Source organism: Arvicola amphibius, chromosome 12 (assembly GCF_903992535.2).
Source record: "Arvicola amphibius chromosome 12, mArvAmp1.2, whole genome shotgun sequence".
Taxonomy (NCBI): Eukaryota; Metazoa; Chordata; class Mammalia; order Rodentia; family Cricetidae; genus Arvicola; species Arvicola amphibius.
Window position 1 is genome coordinate 154,488,760 of NC_052058.2, and position 17,541 is coordinate 154,506,300.

Genomic DNA, 17,541 nt, shown 5'->3' on the forward strand with positions numbered 1-17,541 from the left:
GTCAAATGCATATGTCAGGGTCTTGATTACACATGGGGAATTCAGCAGTGATCTAGACAGGCAAGAATCTGACATTGGATAACTAGCAAGAAAGGCTAACAATAAACAAAGGTGAAAGATCACTACAGAGAATGACAAGTGTTCAGTCAAAAGGATTAGAAAGTGGCCTGAACAGAGAGCCTTGGAGACCTGTACTAGAGACGACGGAGGTGCTACACCACCCTGAGACAGGCACTCACAAAATTACTGTTGAGCAAGTATAGAGTTTTAAAGTATTGAATCATTCAAGTATTCTCTTGAGTATTATGATTTTATTATATTGCTGATTTCTATTTGCCAGCATTTAATTTAGAACCTTAAAAGTCAATATCAAGCCAAATTGTTTACAATCCTCTTCTATTTCTGCCTTACCGTATTGAATAATTTCCCTTTCTTATCGCAAGGATTTTATATGAATAGTTTCTAGGACTTGGGAGATGGCTCAGTCTATGAAGATCTTGCCACCCAAGGATAGGGACTTAAGTTTGGATCCCCAGTACCATATAAAAAGCCAGGTGTAGCAGTTTATGCCTGTGATCTCAGTGCTGGGGAAGCAGAAGCAGGTGGACCCTGGAGCCCATTGGCCAGGTCTTGCTGAATCAGTGAGCTCCAGATCCAGCTGGGTCTCCTGTCTCCAAAAAGTAAGGTGCAGAGGGAATGAAGAAGATAGTCAATGTTGACTTCAGATCTCTGTATGTACACACATACACCATACCACACAACACACCACACACAAACCATACAACATACCACACACAACATACCGCATACATACATACCACACAAACCACACACACACACTGCACACAAACATACACCACATACATACATACCACACAAACCACACACACCAAACACACAAAAACAACCACGTACACACACCCCACACATGCAGAGTTTCCATTGTCCTGAGTATGTTAAATAACATAATTAGTCTCATCTCTCTACCAGGGTGGAAGAAACCATCCGGCTCTTCCTTGCATGAGCAAAGCATCTGGAAGAACTCTCTGGCCCCTCCTCCTTTCTCTGAGACACCAGAAGTGGAGAGTGAGGGGCACAGAAGCTGACAGAGAGGGTGAAGGGATTACTTTACTTCTGCTTCCAGGTCTGCTCTATTTTGTAACTTTACAAACGCTGTGACAAATGTTAGGTTACATTGGCTTTGTCACTTACTACTGCAATTTCGCGTGTGCACGCATGTGCGTGTGTGCGTGCATGCGGGCGTGCGTGTGTGTGTGTGTGTGTGTGTGTTTGTGTGTGTGTGCACGCGTGCGCACGCGCGCAGAAATGTGCATATGTTCAGGGAAGCAGTAGGTGGAAAACTCTAAAAACATAAGCACTTCCATAACTGTCGAATCTGAACGACCAGATAAATGACTTTTGGATATTTGCTATTGGACCTGGAAGCTATTTTAGGTGTTTGGGGTTGGGCACTTAATGTTGCAGTGTCCTGGAGACTCCTAGTCTACCTGGCATGACTACCTTTTTGAGAAGGCAGATATGGCAGGGGCTGGTTAATTCTGTGTGCTGAGTGGCTACAATATTCAACACCTGGTATGTGGCCCGGGAACAGAGAATCCCCTTGCTCTGCCTCTCATTGGGTATCTCTGGCCTCAGCTATCCTTAGCTGGCCTCACCCAGCTTCACCCGGCCTCAGCCGGCCTCAGCAGGCTGGCACTGAAGACACGGCTGGCATTTTCCCCACAAGTTTCATGGCTTTTCTCTCCCCAGTCACTGATGGCAGGCTAGGGAGCCTTTCTGAGTCCACGCCCACCTGCACTATGACATACAGAAACTTCTCACGGGATCCAGAACACAGTTAGCCCCCTTCCATGGCTACTGTTCAGACAATCGTTTCTCCAGAGGTGTATATTCTCCTTTTGAGTTTTGAAAGACTTTTCCGCCCGGTGGCGGAGTTAACCAGGTGAGTGTCGTAAGCAATCTGGATCCAGAAGTCCACTAACAGACTTTCAGGAATAGAGCTAAATCCAGTCTGACACAAGAATTCATGCGAGAAACCACAAATCAATTCCCTTTTATTTCCTTGGTAAGCCGCCGATGTGAAAACAGATGAAGTCTCGACAGCCTCCTAGGCAGTCATTTTTTTCTTTTCAGCAGCAGATGGCGCTGTGTTAGCCTGAACAAAATGACCCATCTTTAAGGGCACCAACCCAGGAAATTCCTTACATGTGACCAAAGCAGTGATTATATGCAGGAGAGAGTTGATTTAACTGAGCTCTTGAGACTCTGGTTTTCAAAATTAAGTATGTGATCTGCTTCTCTGAGCACACTGGAATATCCAGCCTGATTTCCAAAAGACACTTCTTAGTGACGGCCGTGGGGAGAGGTCGCATCCCAGCTCTAGTGTGAAGGCTTCCCTCTAGGACAGTCTCCATTTCATGCTCTCCAATGAGATGGCAGAAGTAGCGATCTAGTGTGGCCTTGGGACCTTCACAGGCCTGCTAAGCACAGCAGCTAACTGGTCTACTTGCCCAAGGGTGACCCTTATTCTTGAAGCCCCTCTGAGACATGTATTCAGTCTTCTAGATATTTAATATACTATATTTAATATTTAATATACTATTCTATATATAATATTCTATATATATTCTACATATAAAATATTCTAGATATATATAATATAATATATACAATATTCTCTATATATAATATTCTAGATATTTAATATACTTCTGGATATTTAATAATTTGAAATTAAATACATAAACCGGATGCACACAGGACATGACACGATAAGCTACTTTTAAAATGGTGTTTAGAAGAGTTGTTTTAGTGTGCCTATACTTGTGTTATCTATAAGTGTTGAAATGTTTTACAATATTTCATTATGTAATATTACATTATTTCAACATAATAATGTAAAAAGTACACTGAAAAGGGCTAGCAATAGATGTACCCGAAATAGCAACATTCATTCAACAAACATTTGCTAAGAACTTACTGTGTACTGGGTTCTCTTCCTAGTTGTGAGAATACACAATAGGCAAGACACACAGGACAACGGCTCCCATGAATGAGGAAGGATGTTTTTGAGTGATGAAGCCATGTCTGCGTTTCCCTCTCCTTTTGTTTTATGTGTGTACGCACTTGTGTAAGCTTCTGTATGTGGAGGTGACTTAGGTGTCATTCCTCAGGAGCTCCTCGTCTTGGTTTGGAAGACACCACTTCTCCTTGATCTGAAACTCGTTAGCCCAGGCTGGCTGGTGAGCAAGACTCAGCCATCTACTGTCCTCAACCCCTCAGCGCTGGAGTGACATCCACATCACCAGGAGACCCGCCTTTTCGCCTTTTAATATGTAGCCAAGAATAACCTTACACTTCTGATCCTCCTGAGTACTGAGATTATAGGCCCAAGCCACCACCCCCAGTTTAACACACTGCATATTTTCTAGGTTTTTGACAGTGAGTGTTTGTCCTTTTAATTGGACCCCAAACAAATTGCTAACATGACATTTATTTCAACCGTTACAATAGTAGGATTTTTTTTTCTTTATAAAATCCATAATCCAAAATAAAAATTGTCTGGCTCTTCAAACCAAGATGGCAGGAAAATCAGAGGGAATATAACAAACCCATTTTTTTTTCCTGGATTAAACAACAAAAGAATGCTCTGTTCACATGAGGGGTTCATTTTCTGACATTTTCAGTGCTGGTTGAAGGCGGCCTGATCCAAAAGAAGTCTTGCCATCTTGATCTTCCACAGGACTTCACAGTTCCCAGAGCACATTCCTGCCTCATGACTGTGCTCTCCGTGGAAGTGCGACCATGCACTGAGTCTGTCTTCCTTACCAGTCTGTGTTCCCTAACCAGAGTCATCTCTGATGTAAGTCTCAAGGCAGTCGATTCTTTCCCCTCAGCCATGTGGCCAGTATCTGGCCTGACAGGAGGTTCCAAAAGGTTGCATCAAATCAGGGCCACGTCATCAAGCTTCAGGATAATTGTGTGAAACTGAGGTGCATATCTCTTTAGCCTTCTGGGAAGGGAACGGTTTCCCTAGATTCCACCGCGACAGGAATGGAGACACACTGGCGGATGAAGATCAAACTTAAGTGGCAATTTTGCATCGAGTGTGAAAAGACATGCATCCTAAAAGTTCCTGAGCAAGGCAATGCAGGTGTTGATAGACGCTCTGTGGCTGGCACACCAACGCAACAGTGCCTCGTGTGCTCTGAGTTCATCTCATTGCCAAGCTGGAGGCTGAGTGGAATGAATGCTCAGCTGATAAAGTGTTTGTTATGGAAGACGAGAGCCCGAGTTTAATCTCTAGGACCCACAAAATAAACAAACCTTCTGGTGTGATGGTGAGCTTCTAAGCTCAGCACTGGGGATGTAGACACAGGAAGAGCCCTAGGCTCACTGACTGTCCAGTCTGCCCTATCAGGTGACCTCCAGGCTAATGTCGAAACCTGTGTTGGAGGAGGTAGATGGCGTCTGTAAGGATGACACCCCAAGGTTGTCCTCAAGCCTCCACATGCACACACACGTACATGTGTGCACGCATGCACATACACACATACCCATGTGTATATCCCCACACACACATGCATTTTTCAAAAATTTGGAGAGATGGCTCAGCAGTTTAAGCACTGGCTGACTTCCCAGAGAATCGGGGTTCGACTCCCAGCATCCGCATGGCAGCTAGCAACCATCTGTTGCTCCAGTTCTTCCAATACCTTTCTCTGGCTTCCATGACGCATGCGTGCGCACGGTGCACAGATATGTGTGCAGGCTAAACACCCGCACACATAATATAAAACAAATCTCAAAACAAATGTTTTTGAAGATGTCAAATTTGGTGACCTCCCCCCGAGACATGCGTGACAAGATGGTCATGAGACCAGCAGTCTTGACTTCTTCATGACTCTAGACACGCTGCGCCGCTGCCCAGACTCCGTTTCCTTTTCTATAAGCTGAGAGGCAGACCAGCCATCCGTCACCATCACTTGGAGCTCTTCGCTTTCTAATGCAACTGAGGATAATGTTCAAAGCCTCTGAGCTGCTTTCCCTTTTCTGAAATGATCACATATTAGAAAATGATTCACAAGACTCAAACGGCTTCCCTTGGCTCCCAGGGGAGCCTGGCCACTCTTTGGACAAGCATGTCCTGGGTGGGGCAGCTTCTCATCAAAGGAGTCTCTGTAGGAGCCCTGAGAGCAAGTCCACAGAGGCCTCCCTCTGCAGTACACAGAACAGAGCACTTCTGTCCCTGTTCCCAAGGTGGGGCTTCTCTCCATGCTGGGGCTTTGTCACTGCGGTCAAAGGGCTAACACAGTCATTAGAACACTCTTCCCCTTGTTCTCATCAGAGACTGCGGTCCTGGCAGCCATTCTGTGGGCAGTGCAACCCACCATTACCTAGACATCCATCCCTGCACCAATCCGGTCGCAGTAGGACCAAATGGCCTTGTGGTCCACTGTCCAGCAAGCTCTTCACAATACTTTTGCCAACATTAAGATCTGTCCTATTGCTTCTAGGGACAAACAGCCAACTCTAAAAATGGAAAGCTACACAGTCCTCTTGGAACGAGAGGATAACCCAGAATTATTGTAGTGAGGAATTTGGGGGCATTGTGTCCTACAAGCAAACTGATTCTTGCCCCACTGGGAGAGATCATTTTGCATGTGGACTGCTCGCTGGCATCAGTGACAGACTTGACACTCCGGAGCTTGCTGGCGGCCTTCCTCCTCAACGGAAACTTTTCTGTTTTCTTTTGAATGGAGTTGCTGTAACCGCTGCCTCTGAGGGACCCACACAGCATAACCTAACTATCCCCAGCAAGGTCCATTTCCTGTGGTTGGGTTGACATTGTGGCAACAGGCTTTGATTTTTCAATCACAAGGACACACAAGCAGACCCCAGCAGATCAGTTCTGGGCCACCACCTGGTCATATGGATGATGTTGCCTATCTGGTAGTATCAAGGGGAAGGGACAAGCACAGCCAGGACTTCCCTTTGATGTCCACTCCCCTTCTCCACAGCATGACCACTGTCACCAGGTCCTTCTGATTCCACCTTCTCAAGCCTCCCCAGCACATCATTCCCACTCCTGTCACCACGGTTCAAGGTCCTGGCCCAGATCGCCTACTACAGTGGCCTCTGATACCATGAAAAGAATATTTCTAATAAACACCGCCAGGGCAGACCCATTTCCACACATGAGTTAGACTCCGTTCTCAGGCCATGCGCACAGAGTAACTGTTTACAAAGGGGATCCAGAAAGGGTGCAGGGGAAAGGCAGAATACGTGCAAAAGGACACACGTTATGGAATAGGATCTGAAGCCAATGTTTTTTATAGTTTCAACTCTATCATTTCTGGGGGTTGGGGAGGGTCCAGTGATGAGTAAATACATAAAGATGCACTTAGTAGTGAAAGTAGAACTCATCTAAGCACCACAGCTTCAAGGGCCACTGCAACTGTTTCCTGAGAGGGATGGAGGGGGGGGGGGGCTGGGCAAGTCTTTGAGTGACTACCTTAATCTAGGTCTGGGATATTTTCATTTTAGAGGTGGTTGAACTCACCTTTTGAGGACTTTCTTTTCTTTTATTATAAAATTACTTTATGCCGATGACCTCTAAATGAAATTCAGTATAGCTCTTGAGGTCCTAGCTAGAGCAATAAGACAACAAAAGGAGATCAAGGGGATGCAAATTGGAAAATGAGAAGTCAAACTTTCACTATTTGCTGATGACATGATAGTTTATACAAGCAACCCCAAAACTTCTACCAAGGAACTTCTACAATTCATTAACACTTTCAGTAATGGAGCAGGATACAAGATTAACTCAAAAAAATCAGTAGCCCTCCTGTACACAGCTGATAAAAGGACTGAGAAAGAAATCAGAAACATTACCCTTCAAAGAGCCACAAATAGCATAAACTATCTCTGAGTAACTCTAACCAAACAAGTGGAAAACCTGTATGACAAGAACTTTAAATCTTGGAAGAAAGAAATTGAAGACACCAGAAAATGAAAAGCTCTCCCCATGCTCTTGGGTAGGTAGAATTAACATACTAAAAATGGCAATCTTACCAAAAGAAATCTACAGATTCAATGCAATGCCCACCAAAATCCCAGCAAAATTCCTCACAGACCTCGAAAGAACGGTACTCAACTTCATATGGAAAAGCAAAAAACCCAAGATAGCCAAAATAATCCTGTAAAATAAAGGAACTTCTGGAAGTATCACAATCCCTGACTTTAAACTCTACTTCAGAGCTACAGTGCTGAAAACAGCCTGGTATTGGCATAAAAACAGACAGGAGGACCAATGGAACCAAATCAAAGACACAGATATTAATTCACACACCTACAAACACCTGATTTTTGACCAAAAAACCCAAAAATATCAGATTGAAAAAGGAAAGCATATTTAATAAATGGTATTGGCATAACTGGATATCAACATGAAGAATTAAAATAGATCCATATCTATCACCATGCAAAAAACTCAAGTCCAGATGGATCAAAGACCTCAACATAGAGCCAACCACACTGAACGTCATAGAAGAGAAAGAGGGAAGTACACTTGGATGCATTGGCACAGGAGATCACTTCCTAAATATAACCCCAGAAGCACAGACACTGAGAGAAACAATTAATAAATGGGACCTCCTGAAACTGAAAAGCTTCTGTAAAACAAAGGAGAGAGTTAACAAGACAAAACAGTGGCCTACAGAATGGGGAAAGATCTTCATCAACCCCACATCAGACAGAGGGCCAATCTCCAAAATATACAAAGAACTCAAGAAATTGGTCATCAAAAGGACAAATAATTCGATTTTAAAAATGGATTACAGACCTAAACAGAGAACTCTCAACAGAGGAATCTAAAATGACTGAAAGATACCTAAGGAAATGATCAAAATCCTTAGTCATCAGAGAAATGCAAATCAAAACAAGTATGAGATTTTGTCTTATACCTGTAAGAATGGCCAAGATCAAAAACATTGATGACAACTTATGCTGGAGAGGATGTGGGGTAAAGGGAACACTCCTGCACTGCTGTGGGAATGCAAACTGGTACAGCCCCTTTGGATGTCAGCATGGCAATTTCTCAGAAAAGTAGGAAACAACCTTCCTCAAGGCCCAGCAATACCACTTTTGGGTATATACCCAAAGGATGCTCAATCATACCACAAGGACATGTGCTCAACTATGTTTATAGCAGCTTTGTTTGTCATAGCCAGAACCTGGAAAGAACCTAAATGCCCCTCGACCCAAGAATGGATAAGGAAAATGTGGTACATTTACACAACGGAGTACTACACAGCAGAAAAAAATAATGACATCTTAAAATTTGCAGGCAAATGGATGGAGCTAGAAAACATGTTGAGTGCAGTAGCCCAGACTCAGAAAGACAAATATCATATGTACTCACTCATAAGTGGCTTTTAGACATAGAGCAAAGAAAACCAGTCTACAATTCATAATCCCAGAGAACCTAGACAACAGTGAGGACCTTAAGAGAGACATGCATGGATCTAATCTATATGGAAAGTATAAAGTAAATTGTAAAGACAAGTAAATTGTAAAAAAGTAAATGGGGAACATAGGGACCATGGGAGAAGGTAGGAGGGGGAGAGAAGAAGGGAGGTGAGAGGGAGGAAGGGGAGCAGAGAAAAATGTATAGCTTAATAAAATTAATTTTAAAAAGAACCCTAAAATTCAGTCTCCAAAGAACACCAACCCACATCCCAATTGATTCTCAACTCTGTCTCTTCATATTCTCATATTTTATTATAGGGAATAATTGTATAAAACACATACAGATGTTTGTGCAATGATGCTCATCATACCTGTAAACTGAAAACACTGGTAGGCGAGGCTTTCAAGGACAGGGAAGAATCATGCTTTTGCTAGTGTGGTGACCACTGACTGTGATCCTTCAGCAAAAACCAAGAAACTATTGACAGAAACCTATCAATGAGAAAACATCCTTATCAGGCATAGCCAGAGGCCGGTGACAACATTAAAAGCTGTGTGATAATTTTTTTTAGAAATAAGCAGAGCCCAGAATCTGCTGTGGTTCTGAGATCATGTGCTGAGTGACTGAATTTGAATGTTGTGTGTGCATCCTTATAGGATTCACAGAGCAGGAGAAAGCTCCGTTCCTTCCCGAGGATGGAGCTTAACGGGACAATCTCTTTGCATCCAGAGGACACTCCAAAGGATTATCTCCCTATTTTAAGTATGAACTAGAGTGAATCCATGCCACCCCTGGGGAAACGAAAGGAAATTATGGTTCAGATATGACCCTGAAGGGAAGGGGAAATCCCCTGAGGATTGACAACCACAGTGAGCACCTGTGGGAGCCGCAGCCCTAACTGACGCCACATGAATACCTTACCACTCTGCAGACAAAAATTCGGTAGATCCCACTCCCGCCTGATGATGCCCCAACTGCCCCCCATGGGAGAAGATTTGAATCTTCTGTGAGAGAACCAGCACAGCCTGGGGCCCCTGAAACGCCCACGGAGAAAGTAGCGGGGACAGAGGAGTCTGAGAAAATAGCTAAGTCAAAACAAAACTCACTGAGAGAAAGCCGCGTGAACCACACACACGGAAGCCTGCACAGACTGCAAGATCAACATGTGCTGTGTTTTAAAGACACGAAGGAAGTAACCGGAAATTCAGAGCAGAAACTGAAAATGTCTCAGCAAGTTGAATATTAATAAGTTAATATTCAGAAGTAAACAGACTGAACGGGCTGTTTAGATAACAGCACTGAAGGGAAGACAGGAGAACTGGGGCATAGGTTTGAAGAATACCCAGGTGGCAACACAAAGATGTGGAAAATATGAATAAAAGCTTAAAACAGCTTAAAACTAGACAGTGACAACTTACCCACTTAGCAAATTTGCAGAACAAAGGGACCTACATCACTGTCTGTCTGTCTTCTATATATCATCTGTCTACATATCATCCATCCATCCATCCATCCATCCATCCAATACTTCACATGACAACATTCGAAAGACATTAAACCATAAACTCACCAAACTCAACAAACCCTAAGTAAAATAAATAAAAATTAAAGCATAACAAAAACCATTTCTGGGGAAAACTGAAAAAAAAAACCCACTCAAATGTGTAGTCCTTAAAAGCCGTGAGCAGGAGCTGGAGAGCTGGCTCCGTGGGTAAGAACACTTGCTGGGCGAGCGTGCGGACCCAAGTTCACACCTAGAGCTAAAGTAAAATTCAGGCTTGGTGGTGTGCACACCTGCAATCTCAGCATCTGGGGGAGGGTGAGGACAGAAGGGTTGCTGGAGGCTTCATAGCCACCAGTCCAGCTCCACGCTCTGTGAAAGGCCCTGTCTACAAAGAATAAGGTGTGGGGGGCACAAGAGAGGGGGCTCAGCAATTAAGAGAACTGGCTGCCTTTGCAGGGAGCCATGATTCAATTTCCAGTGCCCACATGGCAGCTCATAACCGTCTGTAATTCCAGTTCCAAGGAATTCAATATTCTCTTCTGGCTTCTGCCAGCACCAAGCACACAAGGGATGTATAGACAGTACATGCTAGCAAAACACCTGAGCAGAGGCTAAGCAATAATTCTGGGCACAAATGCCAGGTGAAAAGGTTGAACAAAATGTTTTCTACACAATAAAATTCGTCAGTTTCAAGATGTTCCAGTATTCACAGGTGATGCATTCATTCCCAGAACCCCAATTGGTCACTGGAACAATGGATGGCATATGTATGTATGTATCTACATATGTGTGTGTATATATGTGCAAATAATAAAGCAGAACCTGACATCTTCCTCCAGCCTCCATACACACATACATCTGCAAACACCACACAAACATACTCCACAGACACACAAATAAATTAATTGTTCGGAGCAGCAGGCAGTGAGAAATGAGAAACTGTCTTCCAACAGGAAGCAATTAACTCCCTTCTCAGCAGGAACTGTGTAAGACAAACAACAGGAAACAAGTCATTAAGAACCATATGTGTGTGTTCTTATGTCTGTGGGGTGGGGTGGGCTTAAAAACAAAGGAACAAAAATTAGATTAAAATGTGGGTGCCTAAAATCATGTACATACAAGAAACACTAAACAGGCTCAAGAGGCTGTTTATGTGTTAATTCATTTATATAAATAAATATAATTAATAATTAAATACAAATAATTAAAGAAAAAGAGTCCAAATTTGAGAGGGGGTGGGAGATATGGAAGAATTTGTGTGGGGAGGTGGTGTTAATACAGTATGCATATATGAAATTAAAAATAAAATAAAAAACTAAAACTTTAAGAAAAAAGAAGAAACACATGCAAAGCAAAATAAAACTGGTGTACTTTATAGAAAAAAAGATTTATTTTTATTTATGTACATGTATACATATACAGAAATATATGTGGCCACATATATATTTATTTTATATATATAATATATATATTTCTGCCCTCTTAGTTCATTTTAAAATTGTAATGTATAATTAAAAAAATATGAGTTAATAGATAATCTATAATATTCAAACTTGTAGTCATGTTACTTAGGTTTTCTAGATATATAGAGATATATTTCAGTTAGATAGGTATTCTTCAAATCTTTCAGAGACCTTCAGAATATGGCATTTAAAATGTTTAAAAACTTCAGACTTTTCATGACACTGAGATACATCTGCTCCTGGCAGCACCAATCTACTTCAAGAGGAAGATGGGCATCAAAAAGGCTCCTTATGGATTTTGTTAATGGAACTGGACATGCAGGATCCACAGAGAAATGACTGCTGAACTTGCCTAAAGGTGAGATGATCCTTCAGGGTTCCTACTTCATGAAAGAGTCTGCTAGACATTCTGCAAGACACAGAAAAATAAAGGGACGGACAAACTGCCAATATAGGCAAAACTGTCTTTGAGATTTCCTGCGTCATGAAAAGTCTGTTGGATACTATGGGCCTGTAGGCTGAAGATGGATACCCCAATGGTACAAAAGAACTTTGGGTGACTGTCCAGGCAGTGAGATGTCTCTGTCAGTTCTAGAGTTTTGGAAATTGCTTACAATGTACTTCATGTTTACTTAGGTAATATTATATCCTTCTGGACTCTTTGATGGAGTTGAAGAATTTATGGTTATAGTTTTCCTTAGTTACGATAAAAGATAAAGTAAATATAAATATTGTAACTGTAATTTTTGTTTGATACCTGTTTTGTTATATGTAATTTTTAATGTTAAATTTTTATTTAAACAGAAAAGGGAGGTGATGTGGGAGTCCCTTCTGTGTTTTGTGATTACCATTAATGAATAAAAACGTTGCCTTGGCCTGTTGATAGGGCAGAACTTAGGTAGGTGGGGAAAACTGAACTGAATGCTGGGAGGAAGAAGGCAGTCAGAGGGAGAGATGCCATGGAGCCACCATAGACAAACACTGGGAATTTTACCCGGTAAACCACAGCCTCATGGCAATATGCAGACTACTAGAAATGGGTTAAACTAAGATGTCAGAGTTAGCCAATAAGAAGTTATAGCTAATGGACCAAGCAGTGATTTAAATAATACAGTTTCTGTGGGATTATTTCGGTTCTGGACAGCCAGGATGAACAAGTGGCTCTCTCCTACAGCCAATGACTTAACAGAATATAGCCAGGCTGTATAAAGACAGTAGGAAGAGTCAGAGAGACACCATGGAGCCTCCAGAAGAGAAAGATGCAAGCTGTCAGCTAGAAACTTGCCGGTAGGCCACAAGCCTCATGGTAAAATATAAAATAATGGAAATGGGTTAATTCTAGATGTAAGAGCTAGCTAGCAATATCCCTAAGTGATTGACCAAGCAGGGATTTAATTAATAGTTTCTGTGTGATTATTTCTGGGCTGAGCAGCCAGGAGCTAGCAAGCAGCCTCCTACAACACATGATTTAATAATAAGTTTTAAATCCTAAAGGTTAAAAAAAGGATACATCTATGTAAGTATGGATCCTCATGAGGCCTTATATAGTTTTTGAACTTTCTCCTAAGCTCCTAGCAGAACCACAAATTGATGAGTGAATTCCTCCTGCCTGCAGCTCGCACCCAGAATGTATTCTTTGATGGAAGCACGGGAGCATCTTTATTGATTGCTGTTTCACCTGGGATAGTGGAAATGGGGTGTAGGGTAAGGGAAGGGGATGCGGAAGTCGTCGTGGCAGATGCTCCACTACCGCACTCTTGCTCCCCCCCAACCCTCACACTGGTCCCCAGTGTAACAAGGGTTCTGATCTCACCAATGGATGAACTCACTTGCCGATTTGCTGCTCAGTGGGCTTGGAAGGAGGGACCTTTATTGCCAAAGCCAGCCCCCAGGCCCAAGCTCTGCCTCTCACCCGTGTTCTTGCTCCTCATTTTATCTGCTACTTGGTGAACATGATCCTCTACCACAGGCTCTCACCCCCCACGACACTCTAACCCCACCATCAGCCCAAGAGCAACTGGAAGAACCGGGAGCTGAGACCTCTTGATCCACGGGCCTAGATAAGCCTTTCTCCCTTTGAGCTGATTCTCTCCAAGACTTTTGATACAGTCCTAGAAAGCTGGCTAACACTCTGGGCCTTCCACGATGACTCAGGTTTGGGCTCATGAGTATTCCTGACAGAAGTGGCTGTACAAACTCTTGAAGGAGGTAAGGCACAGACTGCATACAGAAAACAGCCCAGCTGGAAAGGCAGCTGCTTCACTGATTCGTCCCAGGTTCCTTTATTCTCCTTCTACCCAGGCAAATACTTCACTAGCCAAATGGTGACTTGCCAAAACCAACGAGATTCAAAATGCCAACTAATGAAGCCAGTTTCTAAGGAAATATTTCCAAATGTCTTCTAGCATTGGAAACAACTAGAAATCACATGGAATTGGGGTGAGCATCAGCAAGTGGGCATGAATAATACCTGTGGGCTGTCTCTCCCCACTTCCTGCACATGGACCACCCTTGCCTCTCTCTGTGTCCTCTCATAGACTCTGGGGACCCAGCAGCTCCGTGGGAGTCCTGGAAGCCTAAACCTCCCTCACAGTGACTGCTCTCAGTGCCCACAAGTGACTCTTCTGTGGCAGGAAGAAGACAAGCAGCCAGGGTATAAGGTTTCTTCCTTGCCAAGAAAGCCTAGGCCTCAAGCCACAGACTAGGCTGCTAGGAACTGGTCTGCCCAGGGAGGCCTTGACGCCCCCCCCCCCTTGCACCCACAACACATGCCAGAGATGCAGACAGTTGAGCTGACTGTACCACCACTGAGTCACGGTAGACGAGTGGTGACTTCACCTAACCAATCTTTTAAATTTGTAAAGAAAATCAGGATGTGCCACACTGGATCAAAGCATTTCACATCCTTCCAGGGGGCAGCTCTAGAAGCAGGATTCTCCTCCCCCTCAACCACCCAACACGTGTCTGTCCTCTTGGCTGTTTTCTTCCCCTGGACTGAGCACCGCTGACACTATATCCCAGCTAGAGGTTGCTGACAAAATGTCTAATGGAACCCCACATGTTGGCTCAAGAAGGGGGCTATGCCAGCAGATGCTCTGTTTGTGACCTCATTGTGCCGATTTGTAAATAGTTCTGTCCATAAATATTTATAGGGCAATTACTCTGTACCAGTTCTCCGCCACAACAAGGCCTGTCTCCCATAGTACCTTAAAAGAGGGCCAACTTCAAAGAGTACCAAGGGAGCAAGCAGGTTTTGAGGACAATGCGGTGACCTGCTAAGATCCGGCCAGAGAGAAAGTGAGGGGCACACGTGGATAAAGGCACTGATTTCAGCAGGGGTACTTGCGTGCCCCATCCCCTCTCTCCCGGAGATGTGTGCCGTCCAGAGTGGTCCATGGCATGAGTATACACGTCTCTGGGCTGGAGGGTTGCCAGGGCTTGCTGGAGGACGGCAGTGAATAGGAAACTGCGGGTGACCACTTGCTTACACCAAAGATCCTTATGATGATGGGCAGTGCGGGTGGCCAGGCAGAGGGTGATGGCCAGGAGTCAAGATGGACCTCCCAGCAGCCAGGGCAGAACTCTGAGGAGTCCAAGCCCTTAACTGAGACTGGCCTGCAGGTTTCTTCAGAGGCCTATTTGTCCAAGTGGAATGACAGAAGAATTGATTTGAAAAATCTTTTCACCTTGATGTATCATTTTAGACATTTAGCTTGGGAATAGCATTTGTGCCCTCAGCTCAGGTTCTGCCCCTGTTAAAGATAAGCCTGTAACAAATGTAAAAATTCAGCTAACCTAAAGGATAAGAAAGAAAACAATATAGAAGCCTGGCAGTGGTGGCACATGCCTTTAATCCCAGCACTCAGGAGGCAGAGGCAGGAAGATCTCTGTGAGTTTGAGGCCATCCTGGTCTACAAGAGCTAGTTCCAGGACAGGCTCCAAAGCTACAGAGAAACCTGTATCGAAAAACCAAAAGAAGGAGAAAGAAAGAAAGGAAGGAAGGAAGGAAGGAAGGAGGGAGGGAGGGAGGGAGGGAGGGAGGGAGGGAGGGAGGGAAGGAGGGAAGGAAGGAAGGAAGGAAGGAAGGAAGGAAGGAAGGAAGAGAAAGAGAGAAAGAAAGAAAGAAAGAAAGGGAAAAGGGGAGGAGGAAGAAGAAGAGGAAGAGAAAGAGGAGGAGGAGAAAGTGTAAGCAGTTTGGAAGAAGGACAGGATTCATTATTCATCTCTACACAAGCCCCTGGAGTTATTAGCACCAAATCTGTTTATTTAAAACAAAAACAAAAACTTTTTTTCAATCCTATGGGTGTTCTGCCTGCATTATGTCTGTGCACCACATTCATGCCTGGTGCCCATAAAAGCTGGAAGAGGGTGTTGGATCCCCTCAAACTGAGGTTGTAAATGGTTATGAGCCACCATTCATGTGCTGGGAATCGAACCTGGGTCGTCTGGAGGAAGAGTAACTGCTCTTAATCACTGAGCCTTCTCTCCAGCTCCTAGATTTGTTTCTTTACTCCACATAATAGCTTAGAACATGTAAAAATCCAGTATTTTTAGAAACTGGAAGCAAAGATTGAAGGGGGAAGGAAAAGAAAGAAATGGGGAGGAAGGGAGTGCCCTTCTCTGGTCTAGCTTCCTTTCCTTAGCCTTAATATTATGCTCAAATGACGTTTAAAAAAATACTCTTTGGGGATAGAAATATAGCTCAGTTGGTAGAATGCTTGCCCAGTATGAACGAGGCTCTGGGTTCCATGCTCACCACTGCTTAAACTGGGTGTGGTAGGGTATGCCCCAGAGGTAAGGGCAGGAAGATCAAAAACTCATGGTCTTCTTTGTTCACATAACTGGAAGGGAAGGAGGAAGGGAGAGAGGGAGGGAGGGAGGGAGGGAGGGAGGGAGGGAGGGAAGGGGGGGAGGGAGGGAAAGATAGGATAGAGAAAGAGAAAAAGAAATTGAATGAAAAAACAGTTTTATGTGGGGAAAAGACAGTCAGTCTGAAGTGTCAGGGAAACCCAGTTACTTCCTCCTGTAAGCGTTCTAGGTCTGATGGACCGAGGGTCTTTGGGAAGCTGGCCCTGGAGCAAGTGGCCCTTGGGACCTCAGTGTGCTACACTGGCTCACTCTCTCTCTCACTGAGCTCCAGCCATCCCCGCTGGCTTTGCACACCCGTAGGCAAGAATCAGCCCAGTCCTGGGTGTGCCACACACAACCTTCTAACGATGCTTTCTTTTTTAAAAAAGAAAATTTTTCTTCAAGTTGACTGTTTATGCAACTTCCTCTCTTCGAGTTTCACATTGGGCGTGTCTAGTATGGGGGCTGACGTCACGGGGTCTCTTCCAGATGTTGTTTGGAAATCGGTGTAACCATGGCACTGCTGGAAGCCGAGAAGCCCATCTGAGCCAGCTGAGTCATGCCTGAGCACAGGAAGCTTCTGTTGAGGAGAAGCAGAGAGCCCAGCAGGGACCAGAACATCCCTGCTGGAAGGAAGTGGGTGGCCTGAGATATTCTGAGGGGCCTCTACGGAAGGTATTGGGACCAGCTATGACCTTTGACTTCCCTGGGCTGGCATCTTTGATAAAAGGAGGGGCTCAACCAACCAAAACCTTCCTTTGCTTGCAACACATTAATGGGTCTTTAAGACTCACCTGTGCTCACTTAAAAGGAACCATTCCCCAATTCCCAGCCACACAGTACCTCTCTCTCCTCTCTCAGACCTGACTGAGCCGTCAGGTCAGCCTAGCCTGTACCCTCTCACACACCCAGCCTCTGCTTAACCCAGGATTCCTGTCACATCCACACTCCTCGTGGTCCAAACTTCCACCCTACTCACCTGGCCTCTCATCATCATCTCCACTAGAATACCCCTCTCCAAATTCACTTCTGCCCTGACCACAGAGGGAACTGCAATGGTCTGGTCGGCCCCACTAGCCTATAGCACCATTAAAGCCACAACTCTTGTAAATGTTACTGAATTTATTAACTACTCAATTACCCAGAAACCAAGTTTTCACCCCTGAAAAGAGGAAGGATGGTATCTATCGAGCAGTTGCTACAGCCACAGAATCAGCACGGATGAACATTCGCACGCG

The 17,541-nt window shown here is 44.2% G+C and overlaps 1 protein-coding gene across 1 annotated transcript in view; it reads right to left on the reverse strand.

The window, feature by feature from the left end:
- Positions 1–17,541, reverse strand: part of Il16 (interleukin 16) — a 72,025-nt gene that overhangs the window by 39,133 nt on the left and 15,351 nt on the right. The gene's annotated exons all lie outside the window — the stretch shown is intronic.